We start from the raw sequence: 17760 nt of genomic DNA on the forward strand, positions 1-17760 counted from the left end.
CTGGTGAACATCGTGACCTACAAGCTGTTTTGAATCCACTCAGCTATGCAACTTTTAATACTCTCTCTTTGAAAAAAAAACATTAGTCAGTGTTTTCTCATAATTAATAATAAGAAAAAGTGAAATCACAGGAAATGTTACTTCAGTTAGAAAAGAAACCCTCCAGAGGACAGAGGAGTAACAGTGTGTGTGTGTGTGTGTGTGTGTGTGTGTGTGTGTGTGTGTGTGTGTGTGTGTGTGTGTGTGTGTGTGTGTGTGTGTGTGTGTGTGTGTGTGTGTGTGAGTGTGTGAGTCAGAGCAAGAGAAGCCTCGGGCCACAGAAGCTTGTTTGTTTCATTTACTCCGTTGGTTTAATAGTTGATCTGGTAGAGACAGAAGAGACAGAGACAGACAGAAGAGACAGAGACAGACTGAAGAGACAGAAACAGACTGAAGAGTCAGAGACAGACAGAAGAGACAGAAACAGACTGAAGAGTCAGAGGCAGACTGAAGAGACAGAGACAGACTGAAAGACTGAATAGACAGAGACAGACAGAAGAGACAGAAACAGACAGAAGAGACAGAGACAGACTGGACAGACTGAAGAGACAGAGACAGACAGAAGAGACAGAGACAGACAGAAGAGACCGAGACAGACAGGAGAGACAGAGACAGACAGAAGAGACATAGACAAACTGAAGAGACAGAAACAAACAGAAGAGACAGAGACAGACAGAAGAGAGCCAGTAAGTGAAATCACTGCTTCATGTTGAAAGCAGCAGGTCACAGAGAGGTCTGGAGCTGGCAGATCAGGTGGAGCGAACAAGTGAAGGAATGTTTTAAAGAGATGCAGCGTGGAGCACGTTGGACACCAAGTAGGTGAGCTGGAAAAGTGTCATCACAAACAAAGCAGTATTTATTTACATGTAATTATCAGAGCGTTTACAATAATCATTCAAAATCAGCAGGAAGGTGAGAAGAAACAGCAGCAGCTCTCTCTGTTTTCACTTCCCTGTCATTTCTCTTCTGTCTGTAGATTTCTACAATAAAGGTAAAATAGAAAAAAGTTCTATTTACAACCATTAAAAGAACCGAGTTAAGAATCTGTCTGTCAACATCCTCCGCTGGGCTTCAGTACTAAAACACTCACAAGCAGCTAAATGAAATGCGATTCAACACATCGGATTGTCTTTTGGACATTTTAGCCTCACAGCTCCTCTGAGGGTGGAGCTCAGCTTGTGTTTGGAGTTTCTCGTGTTCTCCGACGGATGTCCTTGACGGAGGTTTTGTCTCCGTCCACCGTTCAAGGACGTCCGTCGGGTTAATTGGGGATTCTGAATGTCAGCATGAATGGTTGTCTGTTTCCTGTCTGTCTCTCTGTGTTGGCCCTGTGATGGACTGGCGACCCGTCCAAGTCGTCCCCCAAAGTCAGCTGGGATCCGGTCCAGCCCCCCTGATCTGATTTAAATATGATTCAGTTTCCAAATCAAAAATTGGAAACACACAATGCAGGTGTAAAACAACACACACACGCACGCACACACACACACACACACACACACACACACACACACACACACACACACACACACACACACACACACACACACACACACACACACACACACACACACACACACACACACACACACACACACACACACACACTAGACGACTCCATCTGGGGGAGCACTGACTGAGTTCTTTGTGTTTCAGGTGATCAGCTTCTCCTTTGTTCTCTTGATCTTTTCACTTTCTTTCCAACAAAGACATTTAATGAACTGTGGGAAGGGTTCTTTTCAGAGCCCGGTGGGAGAAGTAGGACCACAGCGAGCAATTACTCTTTCATATGGAGTCATGTATTCTATCGTGTATTCGTGTGTCATCTATCATGTCGTGTGGAAACAGACTTCAAAACAATCTGCACTTTTCCCTGAAAGTGAAAGAAACCCAACTGTTGTCAACAATGAAACTAGCCAAAAGCTAACTGTGTAACTTTCTACAACCATATTGGTCTGAATGGTCAAACAACTTGCCGTCCCGCCAGCATCCTCTACAGGCTGCACGGCAGCTCAAGATGACATTCAAATCTAAAAGGCTCATTTCCTGGGGGACATGTTATGGTTCTATTAAAAGAGTTGTTAAATAATTACTACATTTTGCTGAAAATTCTTGGCTGTTTGAAGGAGTTACAACCAGCGAGTTCTTAGTTCAGATCAAATCTGAAGATTTATCTTTTATGCAAGATCGGATTGAAACGATTGCTAAGAGCAATATTAATAATAAGAAACACGAGAAAAATTCTGATGAACAAAGCAACAAACCATCAGCCTGCCTCTTCTCGCCGAGAACTTACAGCTTGAGTATTTGCTGTGATTTTGGTCTGGAAACTCTGTTTGAATTAAGGACTGTTCAGCCACTCTGAAGAAGGAACCAGCAGTGACCAGTGGAGGCGGGGCACAACATGGTGGTCTTTGCCAGTTGGTTGAAGGCTGTTCCAGTAGTTTACAAATGAACTCCCATTAGGATCCATTAACTGTAAATAACCTTCACCATATGAGGCCAGACACATGTTCTCACGCAGGAATATCAGGCTTGCAAAACCAAGGGGTCAATAGTTCAAAAAAAAAAAAGAAAAAAAAAGAAACCATTGAGTGGAGGGAAATGATCTGTAACCAACAGCTCACATGGTACATTCACTTCCATCGGTACAACACAGTGATTCAGACTGCATGTGTGGGATCTTTGAAATCCTACCTGGGACTCCTTCGTTCAGAGAATTTCCAAGAAGACATTGACTGTATCATTGGTGTCCTTAACTCCCCCACAATCCCAGCAAATACAAAGATCGGACCTTTACAATGATGCACTCCTCAAAGATAAGGATTCCATATCGTAGCAGTAGGTGGCGGTAATGTTCCCTCTATTTGCAATTTGCCATTAAAACGAACACGCTTGCTAGACTGTGCAGACCAGAGGGGTTCCTCGAAGGGCTCCTGTAGGAAGTTCTGTGGGAGGGCGTGGCCTGATGAGGGCGTGGCCTCTGAGTCGAAAAGGGCTGCTTTCCTGTGACTGTCTTTCTTTTCCTCTGCTGCTGACCACATGGCCGACATTTAGATTCATTTGCTTTTGTTATTTCAATTCACACTTACATTCACTCTTCACTCGTCCCCACATGCTCACATTACTGATAACTTATATTCCCACATTTTGTTCTGAGTTGCTTAGTTTACTTTAATAAACCCTCTTTTCTCTTTGGGTTTATGTGAAGTCTCCCATTTGTTGTCCAGCCTTGTTGTGACAGGTGCGCCAAAACGAGAAAAATCTGCAATTCTAGTTGAAGTAAATTAAATCTATTTACTTTATTTACTCAATGTACTTTGCATAAGTCTTAAAAAAAACACGTTTTTGCCCTAATAAAACGTGTAAAGACGCATCGCACAGTATCGAAGCAGCTCAGCACACAAAGAGTTGAACACTGCGGTGGTCAAACTGTTCACTTTATGTGTCTGTGCAGTGTGGAGGACAGTCAGAGCAAAGACACCATCAGGGTGCATCAGGTGACGGTTCTCCTCGTGGGTTTTATGGCCTCAGTTTGAAAGTCAGCGAGGAGCTTCATGTCGTACAAGAACGACGGTTAATGACGCTGCAGAGCTTCACAAAATGTTCAGGGTGGTTTAACTCAGCTCGAAGCACAAATATATGTCAAAACTCTGCCTCATGAGCTCCGGGTTCACTTTAGGAGGCATTTTTAATCAAAAAGAAACCAGTGATTTATATTTTTACTCAAGTAAGTCTGAATTCTCCTGAGATTTGCCTCAGTTTTGTGTTCTCCACTTTACTGCGGATTTCGTTCATCCTTCGCGTCATTCATCGAGATGCAGGCCGAGCTGAAAGATTCACAATTTTATAATCACACCGTACTGCACACAGACTTCGTTTAACCTCAGAGCCTGAGCATCCAACAGCTGTGATTAGAATTCAAACAGAGAGGTGCATTTAATTTATCTCCCCGGACGGCCAGCAGGCTGCTGCTCATTTATCCTGATTTAACCTGAGCGGCGCTGCAGACAGACTGAGAATCAGCCGGCTCGGTCGCTGCAACAACTAAAGTGTTAAAGTGAGAAGCTGCACAACACAAAACATAAAGTTCTTCCTCCAGCAGCTGAGGGGTTTTCTGTCTCCGCTGAGGAACAGTAAAAGAAAGTTTTTATTGTTTCCACTCAATATAACACTAAAAGCTTCAGCAAGGACAAATCAGCAGTGAATAACCCGTCGTAGTGTTTTTTGTTTACCGAGCACACAAATAACTTAAAACTGAGTCATAAAGATTCAAGGAGGCTGTTTGTCTGTCAGCTGTCCTTCAAAATAAAAGTCTGATTCAGAAAAAAAAGAAGAGATGAAGAGTAACTTTTAAAATCCCAAACTTTAAACTAAATATAAAGATTTCCTGTTGATAGTCAAACTCTGCTGAGGATATTCACAGAGAAACATCAAGACATTTTAAACTATAACAGCAAAGCCTTCTGTGTGTTCAGTCCTTCAATGCTGCAACCACCAAAGGGAAAATATGTTCATTTGAAGCTGTCGTACCGGTTCTGCTTCTTCCCCATAAAACCTCTGACCCGACAGCTCCGTGACTGTTTGCTGTGTTAAATTTGAGCAAGTACACGTGTATCCGATTACTGGTACTCGTGAGGGAGGATTGTGACACGCGGTCATTGAACTTCACTACCATCTACTGGATTTTAAAATGGTAATGTTAATAGAAATGAACAAGAATTTCCTGATGTGCCCTGTGATTCAGATCGGATCCAGAATCAGTTCTTGCTCCGCCCATGCTACACCTTTACAGCAATTTCAATGAAATCAGGCTGGTAGTTTAAAAACTATCAAAGATGTGTAAAATGTAACACTTTGAAATGTATTTACCTGTTAAAAGCAGAAATTATTGAAATTAAATGATTATATTTCCATATATTTTCAGCACTAAGCTATTTCTCACACACACACACACACACACACACACACACACACACACACACACACACACACACACACACACACACACACACACACACACACACACACACACACACACACACACACACACACACACACACAATGTTACAGCTCCCTCTTAACTTTCAAGACGGTAGTTTGACAAAGAAATTGACTTTTTTTCTGGAGCTCTCATTGGTCTGTAAATATATTCCAATTATATTTTATATTTAGTCATTCTTCAGAAACGTGAAACGTTTAGCGATTATACTTGAACATCACTGTATCACCGATTGTTCATCTAGTTACAGCTACCTGCACCTCTACAAGGAGGTCCAGTTGAAGTATATGTCATGATTTAAAGCTGCATTGTGAAACGTTTGTCTCCTTCGTCTGTGCTGACATCAAAAGCTCCGCCGCTGCCGACTGTCACGGTGTGGCTGTAAAACAGTGGATCATTTGTTTGGAGCGTTGCAAACTTGGCAGAATGACTCGTTTCACAATCAGAATTTGATTCATTCTGACCGACAACATTCAGAAAGTCTTCAATTGCCCCGTAATTAAAACACTTTATTCCAGTTTCAGTTAGCATTGGTCTCAGGTGCACAGGCTCTGTTTATACAGAAAGACAGCAGAGAGCAGAGATCTGTGTGATTGGCTCCATCAGCATCGTCTAATGACTTTAAAAATGTGCACAAACATCCACCAACAATGCCTCTTCGCCTCTTTTCGATTGGCCGTCATGCGAACTTCTCCGGATGACATCACATTCACAAAATCCCAGCGACATAAAAAAAAAAAGAGGTCAATGTGGGAAAATTGAATTTAACACTTAATGGGCTTAAAATAGTTTCATTCCTGTATGAGATGACAGACATGCAGCTCCAAACGATGTAAAGATTGTCAACTCCACTGAAGGACACGTCTGCAGGAGCTAAAGTCACAGAGGAAATGCTAATGTACCGGAGCAGATGTTATTGGTGCTTCTGCTGCCGAGGCTGATGCTAATGTATGACATGGAAGTCAGAACGTCTCCTGGTGCAACACGCACACACACACACACACACACACACACACACACACACACACACACACACACACACACACACACACACACACACACACACACACACACACACACACACACACACACATGCACACAGGTACATAACACAGAGACAATGCGATTTAAGACGTCAGTCAGACTTGATGTGACAAAGAAGAATGTCCTTGAATATAAATGAATTCACCAGAGGAAGACAAAAGAAGGAGGGGAACATTTTTTACATAAAATGTTCGTAAGATTTTTTAGCTGCTGCTTTCAAGGCCACATAGAAACAGCTATTTGATTTATCTCGGCATTTTGTAGAGATTTATTAAAGCTGCATTAATCAACATTTGACCACCAGAAGGAAGCAAAACACAGAATTAAAGTTGAGCTTTTTACAGTTGTGGTTGACATTTTAGCAAACAGCTTCTTTTTTACGCATTCAGCAGACAAACAGCAACATTATTGTTCCACTTTCTTCACCAGCTAACTGCCGCCTGCTGATTGTTGGCGTGCTCGTGGTTTACTGTGGATTTATCAGAGCTTCTTTGCTAGAAATGTATGTCTGTCCTGCTGAACACAGACTTAATGAGAGCTGCAGAGTTGGTTATAATTGGAAAAGCATGTAGTGAAATAAGCTGTCGTCACAGTACTATAGAAGTATTGCTTAATGTGTTTTCAAAAATGAAAATGAAAATTATAACAAGCATGACTCAGTTTTCAGTTGGATTGTTTTCCACTTATTTGTCCACCATCAGAAGAAAACAAAGTTTCCATCCCTGGTTAACGACCACCGCTGAAAATACAACAGCAACAACTACAGCTGCAGAGATCCCAACTCACAAAGCTGACTGTTGGCCATTCAAACAGAACAATCAACTGTAACAGAGTAGAATAGAACAGGTCTTCTGGCATCTCTACAAGATTATTTACAAACCTAATTTCCATCGAGGAAGGTGGAGTAAAGTCGTTGACATTCAATCCAAAGTCTGTTTCTAAAAATGCTCCTGCTCCTCTGACCTGTGGTGTTCCTCAAGGCTCAATACTGAGCCCGTTCTCCTTCAGCCTCTGCATGCTGTGGCCATTAATATTGCTCTGTTGATCATGTCAAACTTTGTTTGTCTCATTCAAGACCACTTTTATAAAGTTGTCCAAAGGACACTAGTGTATGGTTAAGCAACATTACACGAGAGGATGTGCTTTAACGCCATTAACCCTTGTGTGGTTTCGGGTCTGTGGGACCCGTTTTCATTTTTTATCAAAAGAAAAATGACATGATTCATTATTTTTTCAAACTGAGACTCATTGGCATTGGCTCACTTTCTGTGAAGAACATATATCAGAACACATTTTCAATGACCACACACACCGTACACCCCCCCTACACATTTATATTACATACAGGATGTTCGGGTCCACTGGACCCGCGGCTAATAAAAGTGTGGAAATTGTAGGTCCTGTGTACCTTCACTCTCCTTATCCTTCCTTATCACAACTGATCAAGATGGCCAAAAGATTCTCTGCTCAGAGGGCCTTGCAGTTGATTTTAGAAGAGAGAGAAGCTTTGGATGAAGATGTAGAGGAAGAGGTTTCAGAATGTGAGGATCACATTTCTGAAAAGTCAGAGTCTGCTAGTGACTTTGAAGAAGAGGATGAGATTGAGCATCAGCTAGTTCCAAAACAAAGACGAGCCACAGGACCAGCTCGTCAGCAGCCAGGTCCAGGACCAGAACAAGCCCGTCAGCAGCCAGGTCCAGGACCAGAACAAGCCCGTCAGCAGCCAGGTCCAGGACCAGAACAAGCCCGTCAGCAGCTAGCAAGTGAAGAAATATGAATGTCAAAAAATGGTGAAATTGAATGGTCCTCTTGCCCAAGAAATGAGCCTCCCCGCATGGCTGCCTATGTGATAAGGATGCAACCAGGGCCAACACGGATGGCAGTTTCTCATGTGCAGGACATCAGGTCTTCTTTTGAGCTTTTCATCCCAGATTCCATCCAGAACATTATTCTAGATTGCACTAATTTAGAAGGAAGGCGTGTTTTTGGAGAGAGGTGGAAGGAGATGGACCAAACCCATTTACATGCCTACTTTGGGGTTCTTATCCTTGCTGGAGTTTTCAGGTCCAAAGAGGAATCCACAGAGTCCCTGTGGGATGCAGAAACTGGCAGAGAACTTGTCTCTGGAAAACTTCCACATCATTTCCAGATTATCCACTTTGATAACCGAGACGATAGACCAGCTTGACGGCAGAGACACAAGCTAGCTGCCATCAGGACAGTGTGGGACAAGTGGGTGCACCGCCTCCCCCTGTTTTACAACCCCGGGCCTAATGTCACCGTTGATGAGCAGCTGATGCCATTTAGGGGCCGCTGCCCCTCCAGACAGTATACACCATCTAAACCTGCAAAATATGGTCTAAAGATCTGGGCTGCCTGTGATGCCACTTCCTCATACTTGGAACTTACAAATCTACACGGGGAAGCCTGATGGAGGAGCCCCTGAGAAAGATCAAGGATTGAGAGTTGTCCTGGACATGACTCAGGGACTCAGTGGACACATCACATGCGACAATTTTTTTTTTTACCTTGTACAAGCTGAGACAGGAGCTCCTAAAGAGGATGCCATTTGCTCTCAAAATATACAAGTTTTTGTTAGTATGATCTCCATTTCCATGGCAATACATGGGGAAAGACTGGCAAGTGGAAAACAATGAGTCACGTCAGTAGGCTCTTATGTAACATATGTAATGTTTCCTACTCCAGGAAGTAGTCTGACCCTTAGGAACCACCCTAGCAACAGAGAGGATTTCTAGTCTCCACCTGAATAAATGCAGAACATAGAAACACTAAACTGATCAGCTAGTTCAGTCTGGTTGGAACAAAGATATCTGATGAACAAAGATATCTGATGAACAAAGATATCTGATGAACAAAGATATCTGGTGAACAAAGATATGTGATGAACAAAGATATCTGATGAACAAAGATATCTGATGAACAAAGATATCTGATGAACAAAGATATCCGATGAACAAAGATATCTGGTGAACAAAGATATGTGATGAACAAAGATATCTGATGAACAAAGATGTCTGATGAACAAAGATATCTGATGAACAAAGATATCTGATGAACAAAGATATCTGATGAACAAAGATATCCATGTTCTCATGTGTTTTTAACATTTTAGCTCCGTGTGATGTGTTCAAACCAAACTGGTCCAGCTAGCCTCCTCTAGGATTGTAAGTGCGTGACTATCCGTGGTGTTACGGTACGGGTGCTCAGAGCGACCAAAAAGGACCAAAAGAGACCCGACTTCACCAAATGGGTCATTTACTAGATCTATAACAAGTAGAAACTACATTATATTACATATTATATGAAAATAAAATTCAATAATACAATCCAATTCTATAATCCCATTGAGAAGGAGGAGTGCTATTTCTAGTGATGTCATGATGATTTGTTCCAGATGTTCAGTTAACCAATCAGATCTCTGGGGCGGAGCTACTTGTTGTATAATTGCAAAACGTCTTTTCTTTGTCCTCGGCAATCATTTTTTCAAGCTCAGACGACGCTGCTTCCTGCAGGTAGTAGCAGCTGTAAGACTACAGGTGAGGTAATGTTACAGACCGTCATTCACATGAGGTCAGGCTTCGATGTGTATTAAAAATGTTCTCCGGATTTTGTTGCAGTTTAAATTATATATTAGTCTGGAGTCTGCCTGCATGTGGCAAACGGAGGATCCGAGTGGTAGAGCAGTTAAATGGAAAAGACCAGTCAACCAGGAGGAGCATTGAAATTCTGAACAGACGCTCACATACACACACACACACACACACACACACACACACACACACACACACACACACACACACACACACACACACACACACACACACACACACACACACACACACACACACACACACACACACACACACACACACACACACACACACACACACACACCACACACACACACACACACACACACACACACACACACACACACACACACACACACACACACACACACACACACACACACACACACACACACACACACACACACACACACACACACACACACACACACACACACACACACACACACACACACACACACACACACACACACACACACACACACACACACACACACACAGGTCCTGTAGCTCATTCTGGCTCTCCACACACAGTGGCAGCTTCGAATGAAGATTGAATATCCAGAGAGAAACAGAGAGAGAGATGAAATGAGATGACTGTGTGTGTGTGTGTGTGTGTGTGTGTGTGTGTGTGTGTGTGTGTGTGTGTGTGTGTGTGTGTGTGTGTGTGTGTGTGTGTGTGTGTGTGTGTGTGTGTGTGTGTGTGTGTGTGTGTGTGTGTGACACATCTCTGAGCCGCCTCAGTCGTCAGCTCAAACCTCTGACTCCGAGGTGCGTTCTGATTGAGCAAAGTAGTAAATAAAAAAATAAACAAACAGTGCGTCGTAATCAGAGCTTGTGATTCCTCTCTGCTGCACCGCCTAATTATGCGTGTTTATGTAAATGTAGAGTGTTGATGAGATGGTAATGGATATCCCAGATTGGCTTTAATGGATTCTAGAGAGACTGAGAATTAAACCAGCCTGTCTATTAAAGGGCTCAGAGGTGAAGGAACCCCCACCAGGAAGCAAGAACACACACACACACACACACACACACACACACACACACACACACACACACACACACACACACACACACACACACACACACACACACACACACACACACACACACACACACACACCCCTCCTTCAGACGGCCATGTTAGAGGTTTGGCTCTCCGTGGTGTTCATGTCTGATCCGTTTGTCTGATCATTTCAATACAACTTCATTTAATCAATAGGTGATCATGTGCTTAACCTGCTAATCACAGCTGAGATGGGAGATTTCAGGATTTTCACCAGGAGGCTCAGAGATTATTCCAAGAATTTCAGTGGAAATCTCAAAAATATATTTCAGAGTTTGAGGGAAACGTTCATGGAGATTTGAAATGTCTTTCTGGGAGAAATGGGAACATTTTCAGAAAGCCTGCAAGGTGTTTCAAGGAGATTTGATCGTTTGAGGCTTAAAGGACATTTCTAGATATTTCTTAGATATTTTAGGGAAAACGTATCGAAGGTTTGGGGGATATTTGCACCTGTTTCAGTGAGATTTACGGATGTTTGAGAGATGCAGTAAGGTTGTCTGTGTCTGGGCAGGCAGTCACCGACCGATGTCACAAATGTCTCCATTCAGTTAACGTAGCAGCTCAAGCTCATATTACACATAATCGACAAATGTGCCTCGGACCGACTTCAAAGTCTGCCAGATGTGGTTGTAATGCTCCATCACAACTGATCAATGGACACGTGTGTTGACACGCAGCACTCATCCAGCACAATGAACAGCTTTGTTTGGGACATGATGAGAGAGCGTGGCTTTGGTGTCAGTGTGCTGATGAACACACATCAACGGTGCAGCAGGATGAAGACAAAAAGAGGAAATCTGTGTCATCGCATCAGTAAACTTCCATATTGGTACAATATGCTCTTTTATAACACCTGGCAGCTGTCGCTACATGTGACGAGCTAACCGGTGAGCTCACTCACCATGACGCCGCGGCAGGTGGTGAAAAACTCACTGTGTAAGATGGAGACGGACGATTCACGGACCGTGGAGTCGATCCAGGCTGCGTCTGTCTCAGAAACTACTATACATGCGCAAAATGTTGGAGACGGAGGTGAAACACAAATTAAAGTAAAACCTCTGACTCAGCATTCAGGAATGAGAGACCGCCATGACAGCACCTCACCGTTTCAGAGAGCTGAGAAGATTTCAGGGAGATTTAAAGATTTTTTTTGTGATATGAGAACGCTTCAGTGAAATTTAAGGATGCTTCCAACAGATTTAAAGATGCTTCAGATAGATTTTACAATCTTCCAGGGACATTTAAGAACTAATCAGTTTTAGGGACGAACATTTCTGGTTGGGTCGGAGATAGTTGGAGAGATTTATTTTTTAAGGGAATATGAAGTTTGAAATATTTTTTGAGCTTTCATGATATTTAAGGGAGATTTGAAATAATATTTCAGAAAAGACTGAGGCTGTTTCTGACAAAAGCAAATTCAAATATTTACATTTTGTTTGTTTATCTGTAAAATAAATACATTTTTCTATATTTTCTATATTTTTGAAACTGAACTACAGCATTGAGAACAAATAAATACAGTATGAGTGTGTGTGTGTGTGTGTGTGTGTGTGTGTGTGTGTGTGTGTGTGTGTGTGTGTGTGTGTGTGTGTGTGTGTGTGTGTGTGTGTGAGAGAGAGAGAGAAAGAGATGAGCGATCAGGCAGATTGACAGGAATTAGAGGCTGTCTGCACACACTGAGGACAGGCTGATTACAATCAATAATCTATCAACCACTGCCTGACAAGATGTATTGATCAGAGAGAAGGGGGGTGGGGAGTGGGGGGGGTGGCACCACATAAGGACACAAGATGAACAGTCGCACACAAACACAGCTGAGTGTTGAGCTGTCAGACAGCAGTTTCTCTGTTTCTCTTTCAAAGTTGGTTAATAAGTGAACTTGTTGAAAGCGTATGCAGCTCAGCACTGATGGACGTTATGTGTTATTACATCAAAATAACTGTTATCTACAAGTCACGTACAGACAAAAGACATATTTTAAACCGCTGCTGTAAAGACATGAATTAATGTCAGTCAGACCAACTTGGATTTGCTCCTCGTGGCTGTCAGCACCACGGACAGCTCCACACCGTCACGCTGAGCGTGGAAGCTCCTCCAACATTTCTAAAGCCCGTTGTTCGGTGGAAGATTGACCTTTACTGTAGATGTGTGCTGCAGTGGATTTGAAGTATTGAGAGGGTTAATCATTTTCAATCTTTACTTTCTGAGCTTGGAAGTTAATTGTCGACCTTTCAGACCTGTGTACTGTACTGACATGAACCCCTTATAGACTCAGCCTCAGTGGTGTTACTCTACTGATCTGTACAGCACAGCTGTTCACAGGTTTCTGTCCACTGCTACACTAAATAAATACAATATGCATTTATTACAGGTGTTTTCTTTTGTATATCTTTGAGCTTTGGGATTCAGGATTTGGATGTTAAATGGCCACTTTGGTGGTGCAACATATACATATTTAATTTTTGTGTATTTTTTATGATTGACTTCCACTTGTAGAACAAAAAAAACAACAACGTAAAAACAGATCTGTAGAAGGAACACATGCTACACATTTCCAAAATGAAGTTTATTACTTTTTATTTTTAGTGTATTAAAATAATATTTCATGTTTTAATATGCAATTAAAACTGATTGAAGACAGACATGTAGAAATCAGCACACACACACACACACACACACACACACACACACACACACACACACACACACACACACACACACACACACACACACAAGGAAACATATGGTTGTTGTGGCGTGTGTGTGAAGGTCATCAGTTCCTGTCTCGTCTCTGCAGGATTTGACCCTCGTTGGCTCAACTTCTGCCAGATTGGCCAAATTACCCACAACACCTCAGCCACTGCCAACACGCAGCCGCCAGTGTTTGTGAGTCTCCTCGCTCACCATACGGTGCGTTCATGGACAAACTCCACTCAGCCTGTCGATACTGAAGGAAAATAATGAGAAAGAAAACACCTCCTGAAGGAAAAGCTGTTTGTGTTGCAGCTCCTTTTAACTCTGTGTACAACACGTCTTATTGTCGCCTGTTCTGATGCAACAACGTGATGTGTTTCTGTACGAGTACATTTTAAAAACTCTGTATGAAGTCACTGGAAAATCTGAGACAATAAAAGAAAATCAAAACAATTAGTAAATAAAGAAAGCCCAATGAAATGAAGATTAAAAGAGGAAATGATATGGAAGAAGATAAAATCATAAATGTAAAAATATATAACAAGGAGTTTTACAATATTAATAAATACAAATGGGAGAACAGCAGGATAAGACGAAACATTCAGACAAACTATTCTTGTGCTTTATTTTGGCGGGATGTCTCGTCCTGGAGCAGGTCCAGTTCTCGCTGTGGTCCAGGACGCCTGGTCGGCTCCTCCATATGGCGACAGGACGCTCTGAGCGCGCTCGTTACGCCTCCGTGCCAACAAACCACAACTCCAAGGTCAGGAGACGGCTCGTTAGCAAGGAGAGGCTTCACGACAAGAGAGGTTCTTAACGAAGGAGACGGCGTTAACGAGTCCAACGAGCGGCAGCTTCAAACTCTGCCGAGCTCGTTTTAGAAGACGACGATTGAGTGTTCCGTTTACACACAGGTCAAAGGTCACCTCAGCGATCATTCATAAGACATCATTATACTTTTGGTTTGAAATGTAACTTTAATGAAACTGAGGTTACGAAGCTATTTAAAACAATTATTACATGAAATAAATAAGAAAATTAGATACGTCCATTTTTAACAACTAAGTCAGAGAAGTGAAAATGACACTTAAGAAAATAACGTACAAAATAAAGAACTGAAAACACATCAAAGAACATTGGATGTTTGTTAACGGCTTATGAAAGTATTATAGTATTATACAGTATATCTCAGCATATATCGGATGGATTCCAGCTCATGTTTAACAGGCAGTGACGAGGCCTTATTTCACCTTCCTCTGGATACTGTTTGTATTTTGAGTGAAATGTCTGATGATGACATTATTAAATGTGGTTCTTCCAATCGTGTTCCTGTCAGGGCCGAACTTCACACCTCCGCTGATCCTTTGACTTTTCACACCAAATATGTACAGAACTATTAACATTCCCACCAGCCTCAGCTCGACTGTTTTGTTTCATAAAAATGAGCAGTTGTCACACGTTAACATGTTAACTGATGCAGATATCGTGAGCATGTCGCCATGCTAATGAACTTAGAGACACCTGCACGGATGTCTCAAACAGGATTAGCATTATACTGTGAGGTGGGTGATAAAGACATCTGTCTTGTGTTTGGTGATTTCACTCTTCTTTCTCAATGTTATTTTTAATTTATTGAAATTACAGGATATAATAACAGACATGAATTTTCAACAGGAGTCCCACTGGAAGAAAACCTGCCTGAGAATCATCACATTTTGAAGGATCACAGTCTTCTTAGTGTACGTCACAAACAAAAGCCGCTAACAGCTGATTCTTCCTTTTAATGGCACTAATTTGGCAAATGAGCTCTCGTGATGCTTTCAGAAGAACTTCGTGGGTTCACCAACGGGACTGTGTGTCGGTACAAACATGTTTCCATCCGATCGGCAAAAAACGTTTACGACTTCACACCAAAGTTGAATTTCACACTGAGCTGATAAAATGGAGGAAAAGGACAAGAAATCTTCCAGCGGGAAAAAAAAATCCTTAAAAACACCAGATTTCTTGTGGGATTTGAGATTTCAAAGCAGTTTTGCTGAAACACATTAATTAATTTTGGTGGTAAGAATTACTGAAGGCCAACTGGTCTCTGAGCTCAACGAGGCTATGTCCTGAATTCAGATCTCTAGGGAGTAAAACATTAGGTATGCACTGAGACTACCTCATACTCCTCTTTTAGGAAACAAGTCACTAGTTCTTGTTCATTAGTGGAATATATTCATGTGAAATATAAATCAAAATCAAGTCATTTCAATGATATTTCTACATCCTCAAATTAGAAATTAGCCTGAATGGGCTGAGTGTGTTCAAAGTGACTGTTTATGATTCAACCCTGGTTATAATGACTTATTTCCCTCGATAAGATCTACAGTGAGATATGGATATTCATTAATAAACTATAATGGCTTCAGATCGAGGGGTTAAATGATTATTCTGTAGGAACTCTGAACCACCTTCAGATTTACTCAGTTGGATGAAGTCAAGTACGCTTTTGTTAAATCTGCTCTCTGATCAGTTTGTTCAGGATTCAGACACCGGCAGCCGTAATTAATCAAACATTTAACACACAGACGCTGAACTGCCTGCTACAGTATCTCCATCCTCTTCATCCTCCATCCTCCTCATCCTCCTCTCTTCCTCTGGATTGATGACAGTATCTCTGCCACCTCATCCACATACAGAGGATTCTTCTTCTTCTCTGCCCCCCCCCCCCTCCCTCTCATCCTTCCACTTCCTTCCTACCCGGTTTCCCCCCACTCTCCCTCCTCTTCCTCCTCTTCCTCTTCCTCCTCCTCTTCCTCTTCCTCCTCCTCCTCCTCGGCCTTGCAGTGAAATAAAAGATTACGGGCAGACGAGTCATTATTTCCAGTGATGGCAGCCATACATCACTGAGACTGCACAAGAGAGCGGCGCTGGGCGAGAGACAGCGGCCGTGAGAGGAGAACCAGAGAGAGAGGGGGAGGTGGGTGGATCGAGCCTGAACCAGAATGAAGCCGAGGATGAGCTTCGAGCCTCCCCCTGTTTTTTCCTCCTTTTCTCCTCCTTTTTCTCTCCTCTCTCTCTGAAGCAGTCTGTGTGAAATGAATGGCTGCTACGCTGCCATGGATCAGTCTCAGTGTGTGTTTGTGCTGAAAGAAGTCAAACTGAAAAATAAAACAGGTCCACAGAATCTCCGGATTGATGTGATTTATGCATAATTCACTGTAGTTAATTGAATGTGCAGCGGCGGGGTGGAGAGAGGCTTCATCAGGATGTCATGTGATCAGCAGAGAGATTTAATTGGCTCAGACTGATTTGCCAGGGAACAAACGCAGAGCTGGGTTTTGGATTTGTGGACAGTTTCCTGCAGGTCTTTCATCATCACAGTGAGGTTGCTCGGTCTGCTGGGAAAAACACCAAAACCTGTTCTCTGACTGTATCTGGCAACCTGTGCTGCAGCCACAGCAACCCAGTATCACGGCAAAGCGTGAAATAGACACGCCTGTCCACTACAGCAAAAAACGTGAGCCACGCTTTGGCCACTCGAGGCGCGACAGTTTCACATTTTGTAGGTGTGAAATTTACACGTACGTAAAAGTAATGTAACAAAGGCTCATGTGATCAGGCACAAAGCACCTTTTTGGGTGGTATTAGGAGGCAGGAGGAGTGTCTTGGTGACAACTTTGCTCTTTTCCAAACCACAACCATGTGTTTTTCCAAAAAGTTGAATTTTTCTGTCCGTATGCATGAAGTAGCTTTCATTTCCGTCCACGACAGGAAAACGTGAGACTGTCACACCAAGACAGGCCAAAGCGTGGCTATTTCACGCTTTGCTGTAGTTGATGGCCATGTCTATTTCACGTTTTGCTGTGATACCGGGTTGGCCAGAGACGCCACATATAATTCATTTAATTACATTTCTTTTTAAACATGGCACGCTAATACACAATCTGCAACATGTTAATGCTTTTAGAGCTTCAGAGGTGATAGCGTGTGTATTTTTACTCTTTTATATGGATAGAGTTGTGCTAGCTGTCTCTAATGCTAAGCTGGACTACCACTGTGTACTTGAAGGTAAAGGCTGGTTGTGTATTTTTCAAATAGTCTCAGAAATCCTCTGAAACAGCTGGCTATTATAGTTTAACACTCACAAGTCAAACAGAAGGAAACTTGTTGGGGACTATTTTCAGAAGTGGATTATTCTGTTGAGTGTTTGTGGAGCAGCGTGGTGTCGCTGCGATGGAAAGCATGTTATCAACAGATCATGTGGCTCGATGCTGATGTGAAGCGCACTGATGCGTTTTTCTGAAGTTTTTGATATC

General features: G+C 42.4%; 1 protein-coding gene and 1 pseudogene across 1 annotated transcript in view; both read left to right on the plus strand.

Annotated features, from left to right (window-relative positions):
- The window catches only part of dcc (DCC netrin 1 receptor), a 318060-nt gene that overhangs the window by 29258 nt on the left and 271042 nt on the right, over positions 1-17760 (plus strand). The gene's annotated exons all lie outside the window — the stretch shown is intronic.
- On the plus strand, positions 6162-8689 carry LOC138634755 (piggyBac transposable element-derived protein 4-like; annotated as a pseudogene).

This window comes from Brachyistius frenatus, unplaced genomic scaffold, assembly GCF_029030835.1.
Source record: "Brachyistius frenatus isolate BFR_SWC_R1_liver_20210118 unplaced genomic scaffold, ASM2903083v1 Contig_276, whole genome shotgun sequence".
Classification (NCBI taxonomy): Eukaryota; Metazoa; Chordata; class Actinopteri; family Embiotocidae; genus Brachyistius; species Brachyistius frenatus.